General features: G+C 41.4%; 1 protein-coding gene across 4 annotated transcripts in view; it reads left to right on the top strand.

Annotated features, from left to right (window-relative positions):
- The window catches only part of LOC145436083 (uncharacterized), a 117,434-nt gene that overhangs the window by 39,339 nt on the left and 52,866 nt on the right, over window positions 1–25,229 (top strand). The gene's annotated exons all lie outside the window — the stretch shown is intronic.

The raw sequence follows: 25,229 nt of genomic DNA, 5'->3' as shown, positions 1-25,229 counted from the left end.
ATTTGCAATCTTGTGAATTATTGCAGATACCGAGACCTCGAAATGACAAAAGATAAGCAATCCAACTTGCACGGAAATCAATGTTATATGAATGTCTGCTCCAAGTCTAGGATGTACCCTACAGCGGACTTGTTCACGGCCATAGTCATTTGGAAAAAGATGCACGAAAGTGAAAGTTGCATATCATTTAATTGCGTTTGGGTAAACATTACAACAATGGTGAGCTGTCAACAAAAACGAATTATCGGACACATAAAATAACATAGCATTAACAACGAATGGACTGAATGCATTATATAAGCTACTCACTTGTTCACAGTGATTCCACTTACTAAGACATACAAAAGTCATTATTTGAATTAGCTTATACTACTCACTTTTTATTCTCACAAGGTAAACCGGCACATTATGTGGAATTTTATGCCGTTTCATGCTAACTGCCTCAGAGTATTGCATAATACCGAGAAGCAAATTTTAGTTCATGATCATGAGACTATATTTCACAGTAATCACTTTAAAAGTACCATTTCGAAACTATATGAGAAGCATTTCACCTCTAATAAAATTGGACTAGAATTTCCCAATGCTACACCTACCTGAAGGCACGAATGACAACTAGTTTATTGAGATTATTCTCTTTAAATACTTATTACTGACAACAGCAGTAGAGACCTACAAAGCTATCAAGCCATGATTGATGATCATCGTCAACGTGGCAGGCAAACACAATAAAATATTACATTTGTAAACGAAACTTCGTTGCGGTCACTGTTTGGAATTGAATGGAGGCAGTCAAGATGTGTCAACATTATGAAAGTTACTTATACCCTGATTATATAACCAGAAAGGGCCAGACTAGACAATGACGGTTCTCAAAATGAAAAGAATGCAGGGAAATTCAAGAAAATTACAATTTGCAAGGCATATAGAAACTGCTCAACTTTGTCATGAAGAATTCTAAAGGTAAATTATGAATCAACGTGAAATAGATAATTCAATCTTTGGTTACAACTTTCGGAATTGTCATTCAATATTGCCTTCAATCATTTTCGAAGAGAAGGCAATTCCTTCGATAACGAACATAATGTTTAAACAGTTTGTAGTTGTGCATCGAAATGGAGAAACTTTCACACTATGTCAATATTGACTTACGCACTATATTTATTCAATCGGTGGCTCAACGACACGATGTTTACCAGATATCGTGTTGTCGTCGTTAATAAATATTTACAGAGGCATGGAGCAATATGATGCTTCAGGATAGTAGAGACTACTGCAGGGGTGGGCAAACTTTTGAGCTCGCGGGCCGCATTCAACATCTGAATCCATTCGCGGGCCGCACTATATAAAATTGAGATTATAAACCAAAACGCAATATTGGTATTTGATCATATAGTGAGGACATGGAGATAATATGTATGATTATGTAAAACAAAACAAACATAGCTTTGATGATATCGTACACGTGTCAGAATCCGGGGCGAGATTTAGGCTGGTCGACCTCAATATCCAATTTATCAAAACTATAGAGATGAAAGTCGGGTGTCCCAATTCTTAGAAAATCATTGAAATTTAAATCTGTGAGAAACGATCTGTTTAGTAAATCCACTTTGGGTTCAATTCCAGGACACACAATGCTGACAGCATCATAATCATATTACTTCCAAACACGCCTCTACTATGTGTAGATAAAATTAAATACCCTAATTCAATGCATACAGAGAACGAATCTACCTAAGACATATCAGACGAAGACGAATCGTTTTTTATAAGCACATCACTGAAATAATTAAAACCGGAGTGGCCAATCTGAATTCACACTCGTGATCCGAATTATGTCATCCGATCTTATTTAGGATTTCTGGGATGTTTAGCAGTTGAAACCTTTCAAACTGCGTGGGCCGTGAGATCGGACTGTCGCGCCGGAAATTAAACATAAAATTAACATAGGAAGAAATTACATTAGAACAGCGGTTCTCAAACTTTTATGACACGCCCATCCCCCCTTATCATGGTGAAAGATTTCATGGCATATCATATCACAAAACGCAGCCAGAATGCTTGCAAACCTAACGGATAGAAAGGCTACGACTGTGGATGAGAGATTTTTAAATATGAAATCCAGACTAGAAACAGAGCAATAAAATTATGAATTGGACGTAAGTCGCGCGGAGCGCGAAGAAAATTCTAGTTCAGCTCAGCTTCGAGGCCCCTTTCAGATGCTTTTACGCCCCCAAGGAGGGCGCACCCCCCAGTTTGAGAACCACTGCCTTAGAATTATCATGGTGAAATATACTAAGAAATAGTTTAATCAAATCCCTGCATTAATTCGATTTTATTACGCATTTCATCAATATTTTTCATAAGTTTCTTTAGACTCTCGCGGGCCGCACAGAACGGTGTTGCGGGCCACATGCGGCCCGCGGGCCGTAGTTTGCCCACCCCTGCTCTAGATGCTTTACTTAAAGATAGTGTTCTAAACCGGGGGGGTCGTTTGCCATTATTATCGGGCTCGCAAATATGTTCAACGCAATCAGCTTCAAAAAAGTAGGCCGTGAGCAAGTCTGGGCAAAGGTGCTGACCCTTCTTTGGTAATCAGATTTCGAGTGAGGCGACAGAGCATTTTCAAATTGCAAATGAAGTCACGACCATAAAAGGTGGGACATCGCCGGATGTAGTTTATGTAGCTCAGTGGCGCGCACCGGGAGTATTCTAGGCTGATAAATAATCTTATCGGTGTGACATGAACATGACTTACTGATCCCGGCATTTTCGAAGTCATCTTCCACCACCAGCTGTACCGCTAACTCTGATTGTGTGGTGGAGAGAGGATCAAAACTGCATAGTGACATATGGAAGTTCGTTTGTGGTTTCGGTCCTGGTTACTCAGGCAAATCGGGCACAGCGCGAAGAACATTTGAAAGATGTTCAATAAATTTTCAAACAGATACTCCATAATTTATGTTGATTCATGAGATAATTTTGGCCCCTCTTCGTGCTCGATGCACCAATTGAGGGGTTGGGGTGCGGCAGTTGAGGTCCTGCGTATAACATATGATTACAGACGTGAAAGGCGGAAAATGTGGTTTCGGTCATGGTTACGCAAGTACACTCTCCAAAACTGTATTGTGATCACCTCTGTCGACAGCCAAAGCTTTGCTAGTGCGACGTCATATTGACTTGACAGACGATGTGCTCATTCCACATTTTGAAATCCGCTAGTGGGTGCTAAGGAATGTCCGGAATTTGAGCCACAAAAATATGGTAACCCTACCATAGATTCGTTTCAAAGCTTAGAGGTAGATTCTGGCAAAAACAATCCTTCTAAAGCAGGGGTGGGCAATAATTTTTCCTCGCGGGCGAAATGAAAGCAGAAAATACGTTGTCGGGCCGCGTCAAAAATTTTAATTATATTCTGTGTCGTATTAATTGTATTTCGACATTGAAAGCAGTGAATTACATGGTTAATAGATGGTGCTCAGTGGATGTATTGATATTATAGGCAATCGGAAAGTGACGGTTGGTTAACAAAAAAATATATTCATTCGCCGTCATAATTCAAAAACATGGTAAACACGATACATTTTGAACTATTTTTTAACCCACAGAAACGTTTTTACTAGGACATTAAAATGTATTTAGGATACTACAAAGCATGTCTTGGTCGCTGCTTTCCAAGAAGTATATAGCTTGTGAAATAGCCTTTGTTGTTGATGGAAACTAGCAGTGCTTCCGAAATTCACCCTGCCTTAGCGGAGTGTTTGTCTTCGACATTTTTTGCCGTAATACCGACTTAAATTATGCTCCACCGCGACCTGCTCGCCACAAAGTGAAAGGATGGGACATTCCCTGAATCCAGAATATTCTTGAAATTTCGGCCGTTGGCCCTCGCCTTACTTTTTTTTGACACGCCCGCCCGTTCATCGTTTCATCACAAGCACTGATCGACTTGTTTCACGAATTAGGGGTTTGGAAACGTACCACGTAACAATTTGAAGCACAGAGTGCGAAAATGTGACAATGGCAGCACAGAGAAGGTTCGAACGATACTACATGGAAACAGTGACTATCTGTGACTTTGATTGTTACGATACACTTTGCTACATTGTTTTTTTTTAGAATCTGTATTACTCTTATGACGTATACGTAGGCTATATATGGGGCGAATAAATAAATAGGCTTAATGGTGAACGAATGTCGGGTACAGTTTATACAGCCTTTGATTTTGGTGCACGGATTAACATTCAAAAGTAGGTTTTATTTACTGAATTCCCGGTAACTTTTCCGGGCCACTCAAAATAGCGTCGTGGGCTGCATTTGGCCCACGGGCCGCACTTTGCCCAAGTCTGTTCTAAAGTAACTACCGTAATATCAATAATACAATCATTCCATAGTATCTCGATCATTGATGTGCTAAAGCAGGGGTGTTAAACTCTTCTTGTGTCGTGGGCCGGATTCGTACATTCGCCCGCTGGCCTGACCAGTCAAATGATTCCTTGTTACCTCACTTTGTATGCAATATTCTATCTAAGCTTCGCACTTGCGCAAATGCGCAGTGCTGACACGGTCTCTGCGTACAGAAAATCTCAGTTGCGCACAATAAATCCGAAGTGATGACCTTTTTTTAGTCGGTACGCACTGTTTTCCAAGGGTCTGCGCAGTGAGCTGGTGAGTGTGCGCAGACTCGTCCAAGATTAGAGGGAACATTGTTTGTATGCCCTAGTTTTTATTATCAAGCCTTTATATAACAGTATGTGACATTATATCACGATTCACAGGGGTTCTATTTATTAGAGCAACACCTTATTATTCTCTAACAATGGAATTAGCCAGTTAAAATGACTGATCGTCTGAATGCAGTTACAAATCGCTAAAACAATGACTTTACCAATTATACAGGTTGGTGTGTTTCTATGATCCCCTTGCTTTAGCTATAATCTGATGTTCGCCCTGTGTATGCGTTGAGGAGAACATAAGAGAATTTACCCTAAACACGTACGTGTGAATTTAGCTAATTATTAAATCGTGATTCGGGTTTCTCCGGAGGCCGTGCATGTTTTGCATCAGGTAATACAGCAGTGTGATCACAAATTTCAATCATTTTTTGTGTAACAGCTATATTCCCCATGTAACCCGCATATAAAGGTTTTTAATTGGCTATTTCGTTTCCGCGAATAATCACATTTTGGTACATTTTCCCATAATACTCTCAACGAAGTGTGTACTCTTTGCCTTCTCGGAATTTGGTGTCAATGCCAGCGACGTTGTTCGTAATGGCGATTATAATGAACCAACAAGACCGCTTTCGGATAGTTATAATGTATCCAATGAACATACCTGATATTTGTTGTTTTCAAGAATTAATGAAAATTTGTTTGTTTGCTTTATTCACAACATTCGCGCTTATCGCCTATAAGCTCATTTACGCCCAGCACGGTAATTACATTAAGATCAATGTCGGATTGTCGGTGCGGTCTTTATTTGTCATATTACGGACGGTTTCCACTCCCGCTCTCTTCCACACCATCGGTCACTCTCGTTTTTTTAGCGTCAGTGATCTTTACTCTTTGCTGCCGACTTTGTGGCTCGGCTCACCTTCACTCTGGGACAGTGATGAGCACCGGAGCGGAGTCGGGTGGATTAGGAGCGGAGTTTTGCCAATTTTGTGATACCCGGAGTGGAGTCGGAGTTTACAACAGATATTTTTCCGGAGTTTTCCGGAGTATTGTTAAGTTTTGCCCCCGATATCTTTCGATAGCTTTGACCAGAAGACACTATTGATTGCAAACACAGACAGTTGACACCTTGTAAAGTTGTAATATGACCGGTAATATGATTGCCAAGTGCACAAAAATCAGCCATCTGCACTGCAATTGGGGACTGGAGAGTAACCTAGTGATCTAGCAAGGCATTTCCGTTGAGCAGTGTCTGTAGTTCACAAACTTGAAGGCACCCAATATCATTCGCAGTGCATCATTTGCTCCCTGCCTTGAGATGCAGTCTTTGAATCCGCTGCTGAATGTCACCATATTATGAGATAAGATCTCCAGAATCTTCCACGTTGCTGTCATTGCGGTCTTCTATAGTCACATCACATTCCCCCTTGCGTATAGTCACATCACATTCCTCCTGGCGTAGCCTATTTGTTTCGTGACTAAGTTTCATGCTACCCCAGTAATTGTGCGAAACATTTACAATCAGCAACATACAGCGGGGCTTCCCTATGGTACAGCCTTTAGCTACCCTGATTCTTCCAGCAAGTTCATGATCATAACGGAATGTATCCCATTATCCTGATGACATTCAACATAGTAATAGGTCCATTTTGTGAAAATGTATTCCCAACATTGGTATCAGTTGAAACAAGATAATTTATCCGATACCACTTTTGTGATAACTTTTCGCAACTTTCATCGTACTTGCAATTTGCAGTAAGAGATATCGATAATAAGTGTTGCATCAATATTACCTTTATATCTGTGAGAAATATACATACAACAAGCAAGTATCTGGATGGAAACAATAATAACTTATGCAATGTGTTACATGATTTAATGACATTGCGACGAATTTTCGCTAGTAAGATCCGCTCACAGAGGCATACCAGCATCTAAGATTTCAACAATACATAAATCACTAAGGTAAGCTGATCTTACCCTGTAAAAACAGAATATTCCGAAATTCTGAACAGCCACACTAAATAACTACACCCGTCTGCTTTGCTCTGCTCGCATCAACTCAACTGAACTACGCTTCCTTCAATATTGATTGACGTAGTCAGTCATCCAGAACTCTTCTGAATTTTCGTCATGTAATGTTTGGTTTGATTGAAAAATGACTTTGATGTGATAAGAAAAATCAGCACCGCAATCAAGTTTCTGCTGCTGGTCTGTCTCAGACTCCAAATTCCAGATATCATGTATCAGCTTCAAAATTGGAACTCACTAGTCATTTAGTCAACTCCAAGGAGCATCGATCGGTGCGTTAGTGATGCATCATGTATGTTTAGTGCAGTGCAGTTCCATCAACTGGTTCATGGCGGTGCGGAACTTAATTTACTTAAACCTGTGATGTGATCGTCGATTTCAGTGGTGTTAGTGGTAGTTAGTTCGAACTGACTGGTCTTCCTTCGTCGTTTTAATATAATGGCTGAAGCACCGTCGACTTCAAGTGGGTTACTCACAAAGACGCAGAGAAAGAGTGACGTGTGGAAGGATTTCACTCTGATGCTGCATGATAATAACGGCCAGTATACTGGGTTTGCGAGATGTCAAAATTGCAATGTTCAGCTAAAGCATCACAAGTTGGCACGTGGTACGTCGCATCTTCGAAGACATATCGAAGCTAGTAAGAAGAATTGATCGCAGTTGAAATGCAAGTAAGCGAGTAATCAAAGGAGAAGGTGATCATGGGGAACACTGATCGCCGGGTGGAGAATACCGAAGAAGTGCCGGTTTGCCGTGGTGTTGTGCAGAAGATGTTTTGCCATCCAGATTTACGGTGAAACGTAAGTTGGATGAGGAGGCTTCTTCTTTGAAGCAGAAGCTGTCAGAGGAACTAAGAGTTGCTATCAAGTGTTATGAGCTGGCTGGCATCACCTCAGATATGTGGACCGATCTAAAGGGTCGCAGTTCTATTAGCTTGACTGTCCATTTTGTTGGAGAGAACTTGACTCTCAGAAGTAATGTTGCGACTGTTCGGCAATTCACGGATACTAAAAAAACTGGTATGAATATCAGACAGGCTATCGAAAATATCGATTGGGATTCTTCGACAATGGTCTGGATATATTTCGAAGACTGGACAAGATTCTTCGGGTTATCTCGGAGTCTGGGATTGAGATCCCCGGAGTCGGAGGGACTTTGCATCAGAGACGAAAGTTGCCGGAGGGACTCGGAGTCTCGAAAAGCAGACTCCGCTCATCACTGCTCTGGGATTTTTCATTCACTGCAATCGCAGCGAGCTTAGCGATGAGGAGCCCGGATAACAATAGAAGTTGGTTCGAACCGGGATTCGAACCACTTCCATTGGTGTCGCGACGCTGGCACTTAAGCAACTGCACCACTCGCTTCCCCAATTTGTAATGAAAGTATTTGTTATGTTCTTGATCTTGTTTGAACAATAACTCAATGCGACGAGGTTGCAATAAGAAATCAGTATATATTAACAGCAGAATAACTTAACGGCAGCGACACGATCCAGAGTTCAGTTAAATGAAAGACCAGTAGACAACAGAACACAGGGTATAAATACGAAGCACGACACACGAGGAAATAATGATTGGCGGTAATTACCAATCCTAGACAAATGAGAGACAAACGATACCAACGTAAAATGCACGAACATAACAGTCCTCCCCTGTAAGCTAAGAGTACAAGGTGATCTACGTTGGCCGATAGAAATCAGTTTGTTTTCTAATTCTAAGCGGATAACGTCTACCAGACGTACGAGCAGGACTAGCTGCAGGACGTTGTGCCCTATTACTAAACAATGGTTGCTCACAATGCTCAGCTTGTGACTGTTGCGGCTGAGCAACTTCCTGTGTGGCTGTATCATTACTTGTGGAAATCAAGCGTGGTTGGAGTTGGTTTTTATGCCTTCTCCAATACCCATGATCTGTTCTTATAATGTACACAACACGCCCCAGTATTTCCGTCACCACGCCAGCAACCCACTTTGGTCCGCTTCGGTAACTGCGAGCGTAAACCGCGGAACCAATCTCGAAATGAGTGACTGATTGTCCAGGCGTAACGGGTTTCGATTTGTCGAAGGGCGAGCACAAACTTAACAAATTGCGCGGCTGTCGACCATGTAAAATCTCGGCAGGCGTTTTCCAGTCTATGCCCGGGTGCGGTGCACATCGGTACGTAGCGAGAAGTGTTTGGAGCGCGAAGTTGAGATCTTTTCCCCCGTCGCAATTTTTTATTAATCCAGCTTTTAAAGTCTGGACGAAACGCTCCGCTTCCCCGTTAGAGGCAGGGTGAAAAGACGGTGAAACGATGTGGCTGATTGCCAAATTAGAGCAAAACGTATCGAATTCATTAGATGTGAATTGCGGCCCGCCATCCATGACAATTGTTATGGGCAAGCCTTCGATAAAGAAGACTTCCCTCAAAGCGTTGACCACACACAAGGTTGTGGTAGAACCGACATTCATTACTTTAACGAAAGGATATTTCGAATGCGCATCGACGATGACAAGAAACATCTTATTGTTTATTGGACCTGCGAAATCCAAGTGAATTCGTTCAAAGCTTTCAGAAGTTTTAGGCCATTCGCGATACTGACGATCAGGCGCTTTCATTACCTTACGGCAAGCGTCGCAACTCTTCACGAGATTTTCAATGTCGCGATTAATGGAAGGCCATGCGATGTAAGGTCGAGCCATCTGCTTCATTTTCGCGATACCCCAATGTCCTTCGTGCAACAATGATAAGACTCGCGAGCGAAGTGACTGCGGAATTACTACGCGCTGAAAACCATCAATATTGAGCATGACTATGTCTTCGTGCAGAGAGAGCGAATGTTTGCGAGTCGAAAACCAAGAAAAATCATCAATGTGCACTAGGGCTATTCAAAAATAACTTTTTTTTCCCGATTCAAGCTGGTCACCTCTTAAATCGTCAGGTTGCAGTAGAAAACCCTGCTCACCAAATTTCACTCGATTCCAACCAGTAAAGGCCTCCGCAGATCCAATTAAAATTTTTAATTTACCATGGAAAATTAAAAAAAAAATTTTCCAAATTTTTCTGCCAACCCCATGAAATTGTTGAGCTGTCTTCAAAGACGTTGCAAAACAAATTTGAGTCAATTCCGACCAGTAGAAGCGGAGTTATGTGAGTTTTTCGATGATATTTCTCGGATTATCCTTGATTGGTGGATAATCCGCGATTTATCAACGAAAAACTCACATAACTTCGCTTCTACTGGTCGGAATTGACTCAAATTTGTTTTGCAACGTATTTGAAGACAGCTCAACAATTTCATGGGGTTGGCAGAAAAATTTGGAATTTTTTTTTTTTAATTTTCCATAATAAATTAAAAATTTTAATTAGATCTGCGGAAGCCTTTACTGGTTGGAATCGAGTGAAATTTGGTGAGCAAGGTTTTCTACTGCAACCTGACGATTTAAGAGGTGACCGGCTTGAATCGGGGGAAAAAAGTTATTTTTGAACAGCCCTAATGTGCACCTTTGGATTCCAATTACCATGAGTGACAGATAATTTTGCTAGTTTCATGGTTTTGTCTTTCAGCGTCGCGAATTTCATTGCGAGTTAACGGCAAGCCATCGAATGCCATATTAATAGCGTGAACGATCTCCGCGTTTTCACTAATTTCCAGTTCGTCAAACTCAGGGTCTGGACCCTTTGGTAGGCGAGATAAACCGTCGGCGTTTCCGTGCTGATCAGTCGGTTTATAGCGAATATCGTATTGATAAGCCATGAGCGTTAGTGCCCATCGCTGTAAGCGTTGCGCTGTAATCACGGGAATTTTCTTGTCCGGCGAGAAAATAGCTAAAAGCGGTTTGTGGTCCGTTACGTGCGTAAATTTTCTACCATACAAGAATTGACGAAATTTAGTGACTCTGTAAATGATTGACAGATCTTCCTTCTCGATTTGAGAGTAGGATTTTCGCGAATCGGAAAGTGTTTTGGATGCGTGCGCGATCGGTCTCTCTTCGCCATTGTGCTCGATACAGAGGACAGCGCCGATTCCGAATTGAGAAGCATCAGTTGACAAAATGAGCTGCTTGTTTACGTCATAATGAGCTAACTGCGTAGCGTCGATTACGTCGTTTTTTAGAATGCGAAAAGCTGCGTCACAGTCCGTATTCCAAATGAATTTCGCATCTTTTTGAAGAAGACGGTACAAGGCAGCGGCTTTATTCGTGAAATTAGGAATAAACGCGCGATAATAATTGACTTTGCCCAGGAATGCCTGTAGCTGGCGAACATCCTGAGGTTTAGGCAACTGTTTGATTGCTTCAACGGATTTGTGAGACGGGCGTTTGCCGTCCTTGTCGATTATGTGACCAAGGTACTCGATACTACTTTTGAAAAATTCACATTTCGCGAAGTTGACGGTGAAACCGTACTCGGTGAGGCGCTCAAAGAGTAGCGATAAGTTGCGAAAATGATCGCGTTCATCAATGCCAGTAACGATTATGTCATCGATAAAACTAGCAACACCGGGTAAGCCGGCGATCATGGCATCAATACAACGTTGAAAATTTGCGGGACTAGATGCGACTCCGAAACACATGCGTCGATAACGGAAAAGACCGAATTGCGTGTTGATGACACACAAATTCTTCGCATCATCATCTAATTCTAGCTGAAAATAAGCATCGGCAAGATCAATTTTCGTGAATATACAACCACCCTGTAACTTGTGAAGAATTTCATCCAAGGAGGGCAGGGGATGTTGATCTATCTGAATTTGTTGATTCAATGCTTTGAAGTCACCACAAATGCGTACTGATCCATTTGATTTAGTGACGGCAACAATTGGTGCTGCCCAATCACTGTAATTGATTGGTTCGAGGATACCTTGATTGACTAATCTATCCAATTCGGTTTGAACAGCGATTTGCCTTGCGAAAGGCAAAGGGCGTGGCTTGTTAAATACGTGCTTGGCATTAGGTTTCAGGTGAATGGTCACTTTTGTCTTGGTGCGTCGTCCTAATACATTAGAGAAAACGGAGGGAAATTTGGACTGAAAAGATACCAATTTGTCGTTCGACTCAGAAATGTCAATAGTATTACATGATTGCGATTTGACCATCTGCGAGGAAATTGCATCCAAAGCAGACGTTCCCTTAGCGGTCATGGAGAAAGCATCGCTCCAATCGAGACCAAAAATGTTTTGCCCACGGTGTTCGTCGAGAACCACCAATTTTAAGCCAACTCGAACTTCAGAGCCCACCTGCACGGTTACAGTGCAAATACCTTTTACTTTCAGTGGCTTGTCGCCATACGCTACGAAAGAGCAATGGTATGCTGAGAGTTTCGGAGAGCCCAAAGTTTTGTACCCAGTCAAACCCACCATGGCGGAGGGTGCACCAGTGTCCCACTGTGTCGGCAACGGAATGCCGTTGATGCTGGAGTTGATCCAGAGCTGGTTTCCTACGCGTCGATATAGTTGATCGATGTCGAAGGAGAGGAGTGGCACTGAGCAGAAATTGACGGATGTGACCTGTTGCGTGATACTAGGTTTGGACATGCACACAGGTTTGATATGACCTTTACGACCACATTTCTGACATACTGAATGTCGATATTGACAGTCTTTTCTCTGGTGATCGATGAAACAGCGGCTGCAGGATTTCAGTCTTTCTGGGAAGTTGCCCTGGTTGGATTTGGAAGGTTTTTCCCCCTTCTGATAACTTCCCGTCTTTTGTTGACGATGGAAGTGTCTTTTCCGCTACTCTCGCCCTGGATAACCCTATCGGTTTCCAGCGTTCTCACGTGTGTTGCGGCTGCTTTGAGAACGTCGTCAAGGGATGGATTGGTTTGTGTTAGACAATGCCGTCTCACATCCGCGTGCGGCGTTTCTTTAATGATGAGATCGCGCATTAGCTCATCAACGTAGCTTTGATCACAGCCATCTCTTGAGCATATGAAGTTGCAATTTTTTGAGATTCCGCGTAGAGTTGCGATCCAATCGGCGTATGATTGTCCCGGCTGCATTTTGCAATTGTAAAATTCGTACCTGGCCGCTTGCACATGAATTGAGTCCTTGAAGTGTGTAGACAACTTCTCAGTCAACGCGTCGAAGGATTGTGCACTGACATCAGCAGCAACAAACAAATTACGTAGGAGCGAGTACGTTTCAGGTCCAACCCATGAGAGTAGACACGCTCTTTTCTTCTCCATGTTGGAAATGCCGTAAATTGCTAGGTGATGGTTGAATCGCTGAAGATATTGGTCCCATTTCTCCTTTGATTTTACGAAAGAATCAAACTTGGGAGCGGTAGCTTCAGATGTTGACGCACCGGGACTCAACCTCTGCGTTAACTGTGCCATTTCTTCTTTGTGTTGGTTTTTTTGCTGTTCCAACCCAGCCATGACTTTCGCCATTGCTTCGTCATGCTGTGCGCGTTGTTGCTCCATCATTTCCTGCTGCTTCTCGAGAAGCTTCAAAATACCCGATTCCATCATGTATACAGTATTCGTCGCAGAAATAACTTTGAATCCGACTTCTGACACCAATTGTTATGTTCTTGATCTTGTTTGAACAATAACTCAATGCGACGAGGTTGCAATAAGAAATCAGTATATATTAACAGCAGAATAACTTAACGGCAGCGACACGATCCATAGTTCAGTTAAATGAAAGACCAGTAGACAACAGAACACAGGGTATAAATACGAAGCACGACACACGAGGAAATAATGATTGGCGGTAATTACTAATCCTAGATAAATAAGAAACAAACGATACCAACGTAAAATGCACGAACATAACAGTATTTCTTCCTAGAATTCCCGAAATTTCTTAGAAATGTGCTAGCAGTGCTTCTCAACCTTTTCCAGCTCGCAACCCACTTTTTATCCAAATGCCATTGCGCGACCCACCAGACGCCCTTAGTAGTAGTATATATGATCGCACGTGAGCGGCCATTGCGGCTTATGGGCCCTCTGGTGAGGTGCCTTGAAACTCGTGTTGGTGATGGCACCCTTTAGACCCCCCTATCTCTGGTGAGGTGCCATTGTGTCTTATCTGTGCGGCGACATGGTTACCTTTACGGGTATAGGCTGCGGCGGCATGGTGCCGTGAAAACCCGTGGTGCAGACTTGGACAACTAAAAAATTTTCAGCTTTTCCAATTAGATCAGAATTAGATTACCGGCATTTCGCTCTAATTTAGTGAAATTAGACAACTAGAATTATCTGGTTATCCAAGCATATACTTGGACAAGTAGAAAATTTTCAGCTTTTCCAAATTAGATTAGAATTAGATTACTGGCATTTCGCTCTAATTTAGTGAAATTAGACAACTAGTTGTCCAAGTCTGCCGTGGTGGCTATAGACGCGGCGACATGGCGACCTTCGCGTATAGACTGTTGATGATTTGACTAACGCTGTGGGTATAAGTTGCGGTCATGAAGTGATGTTGATTATGAAGTAAATAGTCACGTGATTGATCCTTAGTTAATGTGAATATCCCAAAATATAATATATGACCGATTCGAGGTAATCCTAACGTTTACGGTGAGTGCGACTTCAATATGTCGTTATTCCTATGGCTGCGGCGGCATGTTAACGTAGCTGATATACACGCGGCGGCACGGTGGCGTTACATGTATAGCGATCGCCCACGTGGTTCTAACATCGAGTCGTAACAAATGACCGATCGTGTTCTAACTCAAGTCTTTTCTCGCTGTCTATTGATTCGTGTGTAACATGAATAATTCCAACTTTCAGATCGGATTATTCGCACCTTCCATACCCCTGTTTCGCACCTACAGAATAGTCTGCTGTTCACAGTCGCAGCTTCATCGCGATAACACAACTTTCGCACCTCGATCAGTAGAACACAGGGCTGTGGAGTCGGAGTCGGAGTCGGTGGAGTCGGAGTCGGAGTCGGGGTAATTTTCGCTTGATGGAGTCGGAGTCGGAGTCGGAGTCGTGAAAACTGTAATAGCTGGAGTCGGAGTCGGAGTCGGAGTCGGTGGGAAAATACTGACTGGAGTCGGAGTCGGAGTTTGTGAGAGTGACTATGATTTCGACTCCGACTCCGACTCCAACTTCTCTATCATGAAAACATTTGCTTTCAAATAATTTTCAATATAATTTTTATGTACCACCAATCACTGTTATTATTAACCATACAGATCAGCTGCGGCCAGCCCTTGGCACGCAGGCCAAATTTGGCACACGAGAAGGTTAGGGTGTGGCCTGCTAGGTAATTCTCGAAATTATTTATGACATCAGGTACAATTGCAAGGCCAACCAAAATTTGATTAGCATGACCGAATTTGATGATGACTAAAACAACAGTTCTGAGGCATTGACGTATCCAGGGGTCAGCCACATTTATCCCAGATCTTCGTATGACCATGAAGTATAATATTTCATAGCAGATTTATTTGACTTGAAATTTTTGTCGGTACTTCGCCTGATTCATTTTCACTAGATTTCTTGCATTCAGTATTTGAGCCCCCTTTTGAAAATTATACATACATATTATTCACAGAATTGAGTCTAACTATATTCGCAATTAGGAGACACGGCTTCGCTTGTGCACTCGCAGCGAGATCGTCGACAAAACATTTGCACAAAATGATAGAGGCATGTTCACTGATACCGGCGATTTTGCTATGTCCAAACGTCGAATAATCCTGTCCTTGCCAAATGAGCCCAGTGGTATACAGATGCGACCCCTAATGTATGTTAGCGACGTATTTATTGATATAGCTATAGCCTAATTCAGTCGTTATCTTGCAAAAAAATTTCGCGCTTTGCGCGACCAGGGCCTGATTGCGCACTGCACAGTTGGATGACATAATGTTATCAATTTTAGAGCGTAGTAATATAAGTCTTGTTTGCAATGTTTCATAATTCGGTTCGCTCCTATCGACGACTAAAAAAAGGTTATCAACATTCCCGTTGCCCGCGCAATGGTTCGTAAATCTCAGGTGTCCCTTTCGCCGAAAAATTTGCCCACCCCTGATATAGATAAAAGACATTACTTGCAAATTACAACTCAGTTGCAGAGGGAAAGAAAATCGCAAGATGCGTTTTCGCGATGCAGTCAAAATTGATGCAATTTTTGGAATTATACCATGATACTGGGACAGCAGAGAAAATGCATCGGCTGGTTTTGTAAAATTGTAAAAATATGTCAATATGACCAAACGATGCTTCCCAATTGACAAAATTAAAAATATTTGTAGTGTAGCTTAGCTGTTTGGGTCGAACAAATGATTAAGAAAGACTGCAAGTCCCAATCCTTGAATACTTGATTAAGTACATGTAGACTAGACATAGGCTATGGTCTTTGACTACTTAACTAAATTCCATTTATGAACAATGTCTATTACTAGTAGTAAGAGTGTTTGTGCTTGTAATCAGGATAGTGTGTAATGACAAAATTAGTAAGTTCAATTTCTTTATTAGTTGCTAAGTCATACACCAGAGCTTCACTTGGATTTTTTATCTACATTTTTATTACACAGGATTGGATATCTGCCATATTTGAATGATTCATACATTTCAGGATATTAGAGAGTCCATGTTATAAAAACTTGAATAAGGAAGGATATTTAGCAAATCTTTATTTCATGTTAATTGCATGGTGGATAATTCGAGCTGTGCAACAATGAAACAATTCAGCATGCCACAGTTAATCATATGTTTGCATATGTTTAATGGTTGTATGATAGTCATTCAACCGACAATGTGGCATATAATTTTTGAGGTAAATTGGTAATAATGCTGGAGTCGGAGTCGGAGTCGGGAGTCGGAGTCGGTACGTTTAAAGACCCAGGAGTCGGAGTCGGAGTCGGAGTCGGTACGTTTAAAGACTCAGGAGTCGGAGTCGGAGTCGGAGTCGGTATATTGAAAATGTGTGGAGTCGGAGTCGGAGCCGGAGTCGGTGGTAAAATTTACCGACTCCACAGCCCTGGTAGAACAACACGGCGCTAACGCGGTTGTCGAATCACATATAGGTCAAGCATTTCATGTGAATGGAAATATTGTATTGTAGTATACAAATAAGCAAACTATTCTTTCAATTCGACAATTCCAGTTAACTGATCGACTTTCAATCTACCGACACAGTTTTTAACACGAGTGAGTTGATATTTCTTCCCAGGTACGAGCGAGGCTTTGGTCCATTGATCCAACACCACCTCTCCAGTATCGTCTTTCAATGTAACACTATATTATTTCAACTCCTTCCCGGTGTCAGAGTTGACCGTCTTCTCCTCTCGAGAAACACTCGTAGCGGCGATCGAGACGTAGGCCTATTCATCTTTATTCCCGTATACCGATTCACAGGTCAATAATGGGTATTCTTCAGTCGTATGTCTCGATTTCCCATGTGGGGTTACCGACGAATCCCGACCCAGTAATACAGTAGGTTTTTCAGTAAATTTATCAATTCGGATCCACCCGGATTTGACTATGAGTTTTTTTCGTTTGGTGAATGCGTTCTCGATGTTCCCGAATAATTGATGATTGAAACACGTGAAAGATATCTCTTCAATATTACCGTCGATGAATATACCTTTGAGATATTGACTAACGGTGCCTCTTTTGATGGCAATGGAGTTTCGCGGCACCTCACGAGAGGGTCCATAAGCCGCAATGGCCGCTCACGTGCGATCATATATACTACTGCCCTTTCGCGACTAACGTTTAAATTACTGCTTGCGGGCACATGTTTGTATGATGCCAGTGCGTTACAGGTAGGCCTACCTGATCGCGCCTAGTGTGAATATTTTCCCGAATTAATGATAGTTTTCAGTCAATGCCATATTGACAATTACATATACTACTACTATTACGAAATTTTGGTGACAGCGATATTTGGAGACAGTCATTTAAGACCCTATAGTCAATGGACAATTCAGCAGATATAGGCTGCACCGAAGGTTTCTATCTTTTTCTGCAGAGGCTTTCCACTGGCGATCTTTTGGCAGCACATTTCGCGGAGTCTCATGTAGGCCGAAACTTCATATGTCATGGTATGTCGTGGCGCGGTAATGGCCTACACCGAAAAGCCTATTTCTATAAATGATGCGTATTATTTTATTAGGTAGATGGGTACGCCTATTAAAACCAAGAGATCTAACGATGTCAAATAGGGCACCGCGCGAAGAACATTTGAAAGAAGATCAATAATTGTCGAAACAAATTCTTCATAATTTATGTTGAATACTGAGATAATTTTTGCCCCTCTTCGTGCTCGTTGCACCAATTGGGAGGTTGAGGTGCGGCAGTTAAAGTCCTGCATGTAACATATGATTACTAGGGCAAGTTTTTGTTGCAGTTAAATCCGTGGAAAGTTGCATTTATGAAAAAAGTTGCAGAAGTTGCATTTTGACCACATTTTGCTCGGTTGACTAACAAAAAAAAAGTTCAACTTCCCAGATTGACTAAAAAAAGGTCAATTTTCCGGCTCAGCTCCCGAAATAACCGTAAAAGCATTACTTCGGTGCTGATTTAAAGTTTTTCAGTCGAATTTGGCCATGTATTTCACCAGAATCGAAAATACTTTCATGAAAAATCGAGAAAGTTGCAAAATGCTGCAAAAAGTTGCATGAAAAAAATGGACAAAAGTTGCAAAAAGTTGCACTATAAGATTGCTTCAAACAGCTTGAAACAGCATTTTACATATATTACGAGTAATTAGGAAGCTGTAAAAAAAGTTGCAAAAGTTTTGCTCTAATGATTACAGACGTGAAAGGCTTATAGGCTCCTCGCCATCCGATCTGCTTAAGTGGTGTTTTAAAAAAGTCTGGTATTGGATCGTGCTCCAAGTCGTCAGATAGGGAATCATAATAAATCGGCCTGGTGTTAATGACCATTGTTGTAGAAAAACGCCATGATTGCCACAAACAACAACAGACGAGAAAGCGCGTATCCTATCAGCACTTCGCGCATTACGGCGCACACAAAGGGGTTATGAGTAGCTTGCGTTGCGGCTATTGCTTACTGGTTTTACCGACAAATCGGGCTGGATTGCTGTATTTCCCGATCAACGTTTGCAAAGCCTTTGGATTAAAGAATGAATTTCAATCTCACGCATAGGCTACACAGTAACGCGCTGTCGTATTTCCCGATCCAGTCAATATGACTGTGACGAAAATCTGGCGGACGAATTATTGTGAGCACGCCAACGTGGCTATAGTTGAGCATTAATGGAGATGTTCTCAGTGTTTCCCGCTTGAGGTCGGAAAACTTCTTGATTGCTTGTGCCTGTTCGATGTCTTTAAGGTTCAAGCCAAATTTGGTGAAAAGATTTACCCTTGATATTTCTAACTGGAATTAGGAACAGTCTGATGTTGGTGTCGATGTTGCTGTTTTAGGGCTGGGTTCATTTACTATGAGGGACAGAGTGATCCATCAAGCAGAACTATCAGAAGTATATTGCTCAATTCTGTATGGAGATTTATTTTCCATCAAGGTTTGAAATCAAAATACACAATTCCATTGTTGATGGTACAAAAATATCTCCAATATTGTTTCTCATGTCACAAGGCTGCTTAATGCACAAATTCACAGTCCCGATCGATCCCTATCTCTGCTACAACGATGTGTTTCCACATCCAGAAAATGTGTTGCCGTGAATGCTTGATGAAGGCTTCCGAAGACATGCAGTAAACAAGATTCCGATTGACAAATTTTTGAAAGCGGATATGTCACCGTGTAACCATATCACAGAAGTAAATGTCCGAAATATCTTGTCCAAAATAGCAAATGTCAGCAATGTAAGGAGCTAAAAGTTTTGTTGTTCCCATGAAACAAATTAAACACAATTATATTCTTACACCATTGCTAATTGTTTAATGGCCTAACGATCTTTTTCTCCCATCGACGATACGATGTCTATCACCATCAACATGGGCATCATATCCCAGTGCCTATTATTTCGTTTCCGATGTGATGACGTCTGAACAACTTTCTTTATGAGAGAGAATCTGCCCATGGTTCTCAGTGCCGGTTATTTTTCTGTGATCAAAGTGATCAGTCAGATCACCGCCGACATTGACATTTCTAGCAAAAGTTTCCGGACAGCTCGATTTGATTTCCTGTAAATTTGACAGAGTTCGCTCATCAGGTTTCCAGAAGTATTTGAAAGCACGGTTATGACATTTCGTCTTATCTTTGAAGAGTTGAAAACTCATTATGACCGTTGTCGGGTCCGTCTTGATTTCTAGCATGGAGTAGGATATCAAACTCCCTTGACCTTGGATGACATGCTGCAATGTATGCTCAACCTCGGGAGGAGTAAAAGTGAAGTCCTTTCCATGCTGCTCCGAGACTATCCTACTTCTTATTGAACTGGAATATTTGCTGTAAAAAGTGCTGTAGGTATGAACAGTGACTTCGTTGCCAATTTCTGTTTTTATACTTTACATACAGGTTTCTTTAGCAAGTTCGTCGTCCAAGACTCTGGCAATAGCAAAGTGGTCTTTATGGAAACACACGGTAGGGTATAGAACGTAAGTTGGAAACAGATAGTTCCATAAAGCAGCAAGCATATCACTGAAGTGTTGGATTTTGGATTCAATTTCTCGTGGATGTCCAAGTTGGCAACTGTGGACTAGTTTCCACTCTTTCTCATCTTCATTAAAATGCAGCACTTGGGTTAAGACGACGTTATTGTCATCATTCACTCACAGAGGTGGTCAGTAACGAAGTACTTCAACTTTTTCGAAGTACTCAAGTAGTTTCCCTCTACTTCTTGTACTTACTCAAGTAGATCTGATTTCCGCTACTTCTACTTCGTAATATCTTGTGATCTACTTACTTACTTTTCGCTATTTTCAGTTTGTCAAGTAGAAGCAGTTTTATCCACCAATAAGAAAGATAGCCTGACGAATTTCGAAGCTGTTTTCACGGAGTACCAACATTTAATTTTCATAAAAGTCAAGTAAAACCCAGAACTTTTGTTGCGCTTCGCGCACAGTAGTTTAGGAGTGTCAAATATATGTTTTCACGAAAGTATCGGTGAATAGAATTCAGGCCAGACCTGGGCAAAGTGCGGCCCGCGAAGCCATTCTGTGCGGCCTGCGAAAGGTTGTTGGGGATTCATAACATTAAGCCCGTTTTTTGAATGAGGACTAAAACGATAGGCTGTATCAACTAAACCGGAAATTCCTTTACTTTATAGCCTGTTCATTAATTGCCACGATTACGCTGCCGACGTACCTCGCATGCGTAATCCAGGTTCAAATTAAAGGCAATGTGGTAAAGTATGAGTGACAATTACATTCACTCTTTCCATATAGTTTGGGTCAAACTTTCTTTGTTGCGATTGTTGCAGTACGCATTATACGGTACGTGTTTCAAATGGTACGCGACGCGTTTCCAAATCCCTAATTCGCCAAACAAGTCAATCAGCTATTACTATATATGACTCATCATATCTATCACCCATAAAGCATGAACGAGCATGTCAAAAAGGGAAAGCCGCAAGCTGAAATTCAAAGCAGGTCTAGAGCACTAAATATTTTTATACTGGAGTTATGGGTAAACCTGTCCTTATAGTTTTTCTCGAGCATGTCGCCGAGATCAAGGATTTTAATTATGACAAAAACACAAAACACTCGGTCAAGGGAGGGCGAATTTCAGAAAAACTGCAAATTTCGCTCAACATCAAGTCAAGACTATTTGATCTGTACACTGCTCGGAATGCAGCGATCAAGACAAACTTTGTACTATCCCTTATACATTTCAGTGTGGTGGCTTTCGAACTGGGAAGGGGGGCGTGAAAGCATCTGAAGTGGGACGCGAAGCCTGAGTTGAATGAGAAAATTTTTCGCGCACGACTCGATTCACCTCCAGCTTATAGTATATAGTCATTGATCTGTGTATTGTCCTACTCTGATGGTACAGAATTCTCTCATCAACAACCGTAACCATCCATGCCATCAAACTATCCGCTGGGATTGCTGGAATTCTGGTGGCTCTTTTTAATATGTTGTGATATCATGATAGGTTGGTTGGGCGCGAAATTATTCACTATCATAAAGGAGGGCGTGCCTTAAAAAAGTTTTAGAACCACTGTTTTAGTGTCTTATTAGTAACACGTGTACAGGGGTTTAAAGATAGGTAAAATGTATCATGTTTAACATTATTTCGAATCATGACGACGAATAGATACTTTTTTTAAAATTAACTGCCACTTGCTCATTACCTAACATCAACACATTAACCGAGCAGCATTTATTAACAATGTAATTTAGAAATAAAATGAACATACGCTGGTGAATATAGCTAAAAAATTTCACTCGGCCTGCCAACGTATTTATACATCATTTGGCCCGCGGAGAAAAATAATTGCTCACCCCTGATTTAGGCACTGGATTGTGTGGTTCCGCTCACGCCGCATTGTCGACCATTTCCAATATTTAATCACAGTAGATATGGCCCACCATAACGCCTGAAACTACCGTTTTGCAATCTTGAAATTGCCTATCACATCGTAATCTAACAGTCCATGACGTGTCTCAATCTGGAAAAGTGGACTCCGGCTTTTTTGAACGTTACACCAGTTTTAGCAGACCACTTGTCTGGACAAAAGACGTGAAATTATTTTCTGCTTTTTTGTATTTCTCTTTCAATTCCGAGTATCATACTTTTAGTTTTAATTAATTACAGTTCTTTTGTCTGCAGAACATACATGTTGGTTGAAGAATAAAAGCAAGTGTAGTAATCCCTCTATTTTCCGAAAATAAAGCTCCACTATATACAATTTTACGATCCACCATATTTTTTTATCAACGTAGGCTATACTAATCGTGCAAAGTGTTGAAACCGTATCCGATACAAGTTTGTCCGTATTGCTCTTCGCCTAAACTATATAGGGGCCTTTATAATATGGGGTAGGGCGCCGTGTCATGATAATTGCTAAAACGGGGTGTTCGAGTAAACGAAGGGTTAGTATCGCATTTTCATATCAATACTATAATTCGCATCCCATGATGCGGACGAATGCTTATTTTGTCGAAATTTATACCTCCAGGGATGCATCAATACAAATCAAGCTCTCTGCACCTCCCGCATAGCTCAATTTGCAGCTTTTGATAGTCCATGCGAACGAATTACGACCGTTTTCAAATCTACTTACTTACTTGTGTAGATTTAGAGTCAGTCAATTCTACTTCTACTTCAAGTAGTTTTAGGTTGCTTATGAAAGAAGTACTTCTACTAGTACTTGAGTAGATTTTATCGTCGCTACTTCTACTTCTACTTCAGTAGCGTTCTTACTTTGACCACCTCTGTTCACACACCATGTTTTCAACTTAATAATCTCAAATACTTTCAAGTCATGTGCCTTGATGTGTAGAGTGGGTGCGATTACGACTTAACCAGGAAGCCAGGTCTTCGGATTGATACTTGCCGACACGGTTACCAGCTGTATTTGCTCAAAACAGCCTGGTGGAAATGTTGCAGAGCACCCGCCAATTACTATTGCTTTGCCTTCGGGTCCAATGTTTTCCGTGTGTTGGTCGAAGAACATATCTTGCGTTCTGAATGCATGATGAAATAGTGCCACGAAAATACAAAGCTCAATTCCAGGTAACAAAGCTCAATTCCAGGTAACAAACCTCACCTCCCAATGTAACAAGTATCAGGTATCAGGAAGTTCAGTGGGGTGTTGATAAGGGAATTAGTCCTCCCAATTCAGATGAGAGTGCTGAAATATCCAATTTACGCCCACAAAATGGGGCGAATACTGACCATATACACCCGTCGGGTGAGGTAGGTTATGTTTACGTGTCCCACCCTTTCGGGTCGGAATATACACTCTGTTCGCTAAGAAGGTATGATCTTTAACTTAATGTAATATACCATGTCCAGATAGGCCAGAAAATAAAGTATTCAAGTGAAAGATGAGGATATATGGATTAGAAGATAACAGTTCGGAATTATGCGATTGCTCCGGACCGCGAGCGATCAAAAGGATTGAAGCCGGCCCGCGACCTAACGCGAGTATGACACTAATGACCTACACGTCTTTAAGGCGACCCAATACAAATCAAATTGATATAAAAATTGTGCAACCCAACCGTCTTTGTTCGTGACTTTTGATGTGGACTTCGTATTTATGCTCACTTTATCCCTGTGGGCTATTTTATACACTGCTTTTGCACCGAAAACAACTCGGATAAGTAGAAGCTAGTCAGAGCCAGGCGTGAACTAGTTTATTGGGGTCGCGGTGGTGTCGCTGCTCTTGTATAAGAGTCAAGAAAGAATTTAAAGAGACTGTTCGCTTTAAATGTGATGTGGTCTAAATCACAGTTAAACCTACGATAACGAATTGACGGCAGCCAATTTCATCAAAAGAGTTAACGTATTCAAACTACACATCTAAATTGTTTTCAGGATGTTTTCCTTTCCTCTCGTATCTCTTTAGTATTGAGGTCACTATTACGTCATTGCTTATTCACGTATTTCGTCACTGTTGCACTTTCTCGACGCGATCAAGCACGGTAGAGAAGTCAAGCAGAGTCGGACATTTTTTTATTATATGATTTATGTAAAGGTTCTTGATGTAGTACGGAGTTCGCGGACGGACATTCGAGAATGGGTCGACTATGAGCCCACCATGCTACGATAAATATTTGATGATAGACCGTGTAACTATGTAAGTCGTCTCTCGTAACTGATTAACATCACACCTTACACTATAACTTCTGCTTTTTAGGTTCCGTTACACTGTACAAGTCTACAATGGTCTGTTCCTCAAACTAGGAGATGCAATTTTCGTGTCAGGTGTAAACGCAGGGTCACTAAATTAAAGAGGATGGCTAGGTCACGAAGATTCGAGTGTGCTAATACGAATCGAATGTTAATTGTTATGATTCTGGCCAGGTCAGGTAACAATAATTTCGAGTACTAAAATTAGGGTTTCGATATTTCCTTCCCATGGTGGTAACCTTTAAACCCGGGTAGTTGCAGAAATCAACACTAAACAAGTAGGCCTGTGGACCCTGCAAATCTCAAAAAATTGACTTTCTTTGTTACAGAAGTTTGATCGAAATAATCACCTTTCCGTTTTTGAATATTTAGTGACTCACTTTTCCGTTTCTGGATATTTAGTGACTCTCTGCTGCGAACTTGACCGGCAATCACACAACATCAAAAACGAAATACATTACATGTGAGAAGTCAGCTAATGATGCTTATTCAGCCAGTCAATGAAATTGGTATAAAGAATACATCGTTGTCTAGTGTAAATAATCCAGCAGGAGGACGATATCCTTCTTGATTTGATATCTTTATTGTATCCAGAGGTGGTCAGTAACGAAGTACTTGTACTTTTTGAAGTACTTGAAGTAGATTTTGCCTACTCACATTACTTTTAAGTAGTAATGATTTTAGGCTACTTCTACTTCTACTTGACAGTTTTCAGTTTCGTAGGCAAATATAAATGTAGAATACCTACTTACTTACTTACTTGTGAACCACCACTCCTACTTCTACTTGAGTGGAAATTCCGGTGGTACTTCTACTTCTATTCGAGTAGCGACGGTAACCACTTTGACCACC

This window comes from Botryllus schlosseri, chromosome 3, assembly GCF_051294905.1.
Source record: "Botryllus schlosseri isolate E-star chromosome 3, Bs_hap1, whole genome shotgun sequence".
NCBI classification, from domain to species: domain Eukaryota; kingdom Metazoa; phylum Chordata; class Ascidiacea; order Stolidobranchia; family Styelidae; genus Botryllus; species Botryllus schlosseri.
The sequence above is the reverse complement of the archived record's forward strand: the minus strand, read 5'-3'. Positions and strand labels throughout refer to the sequence as shown.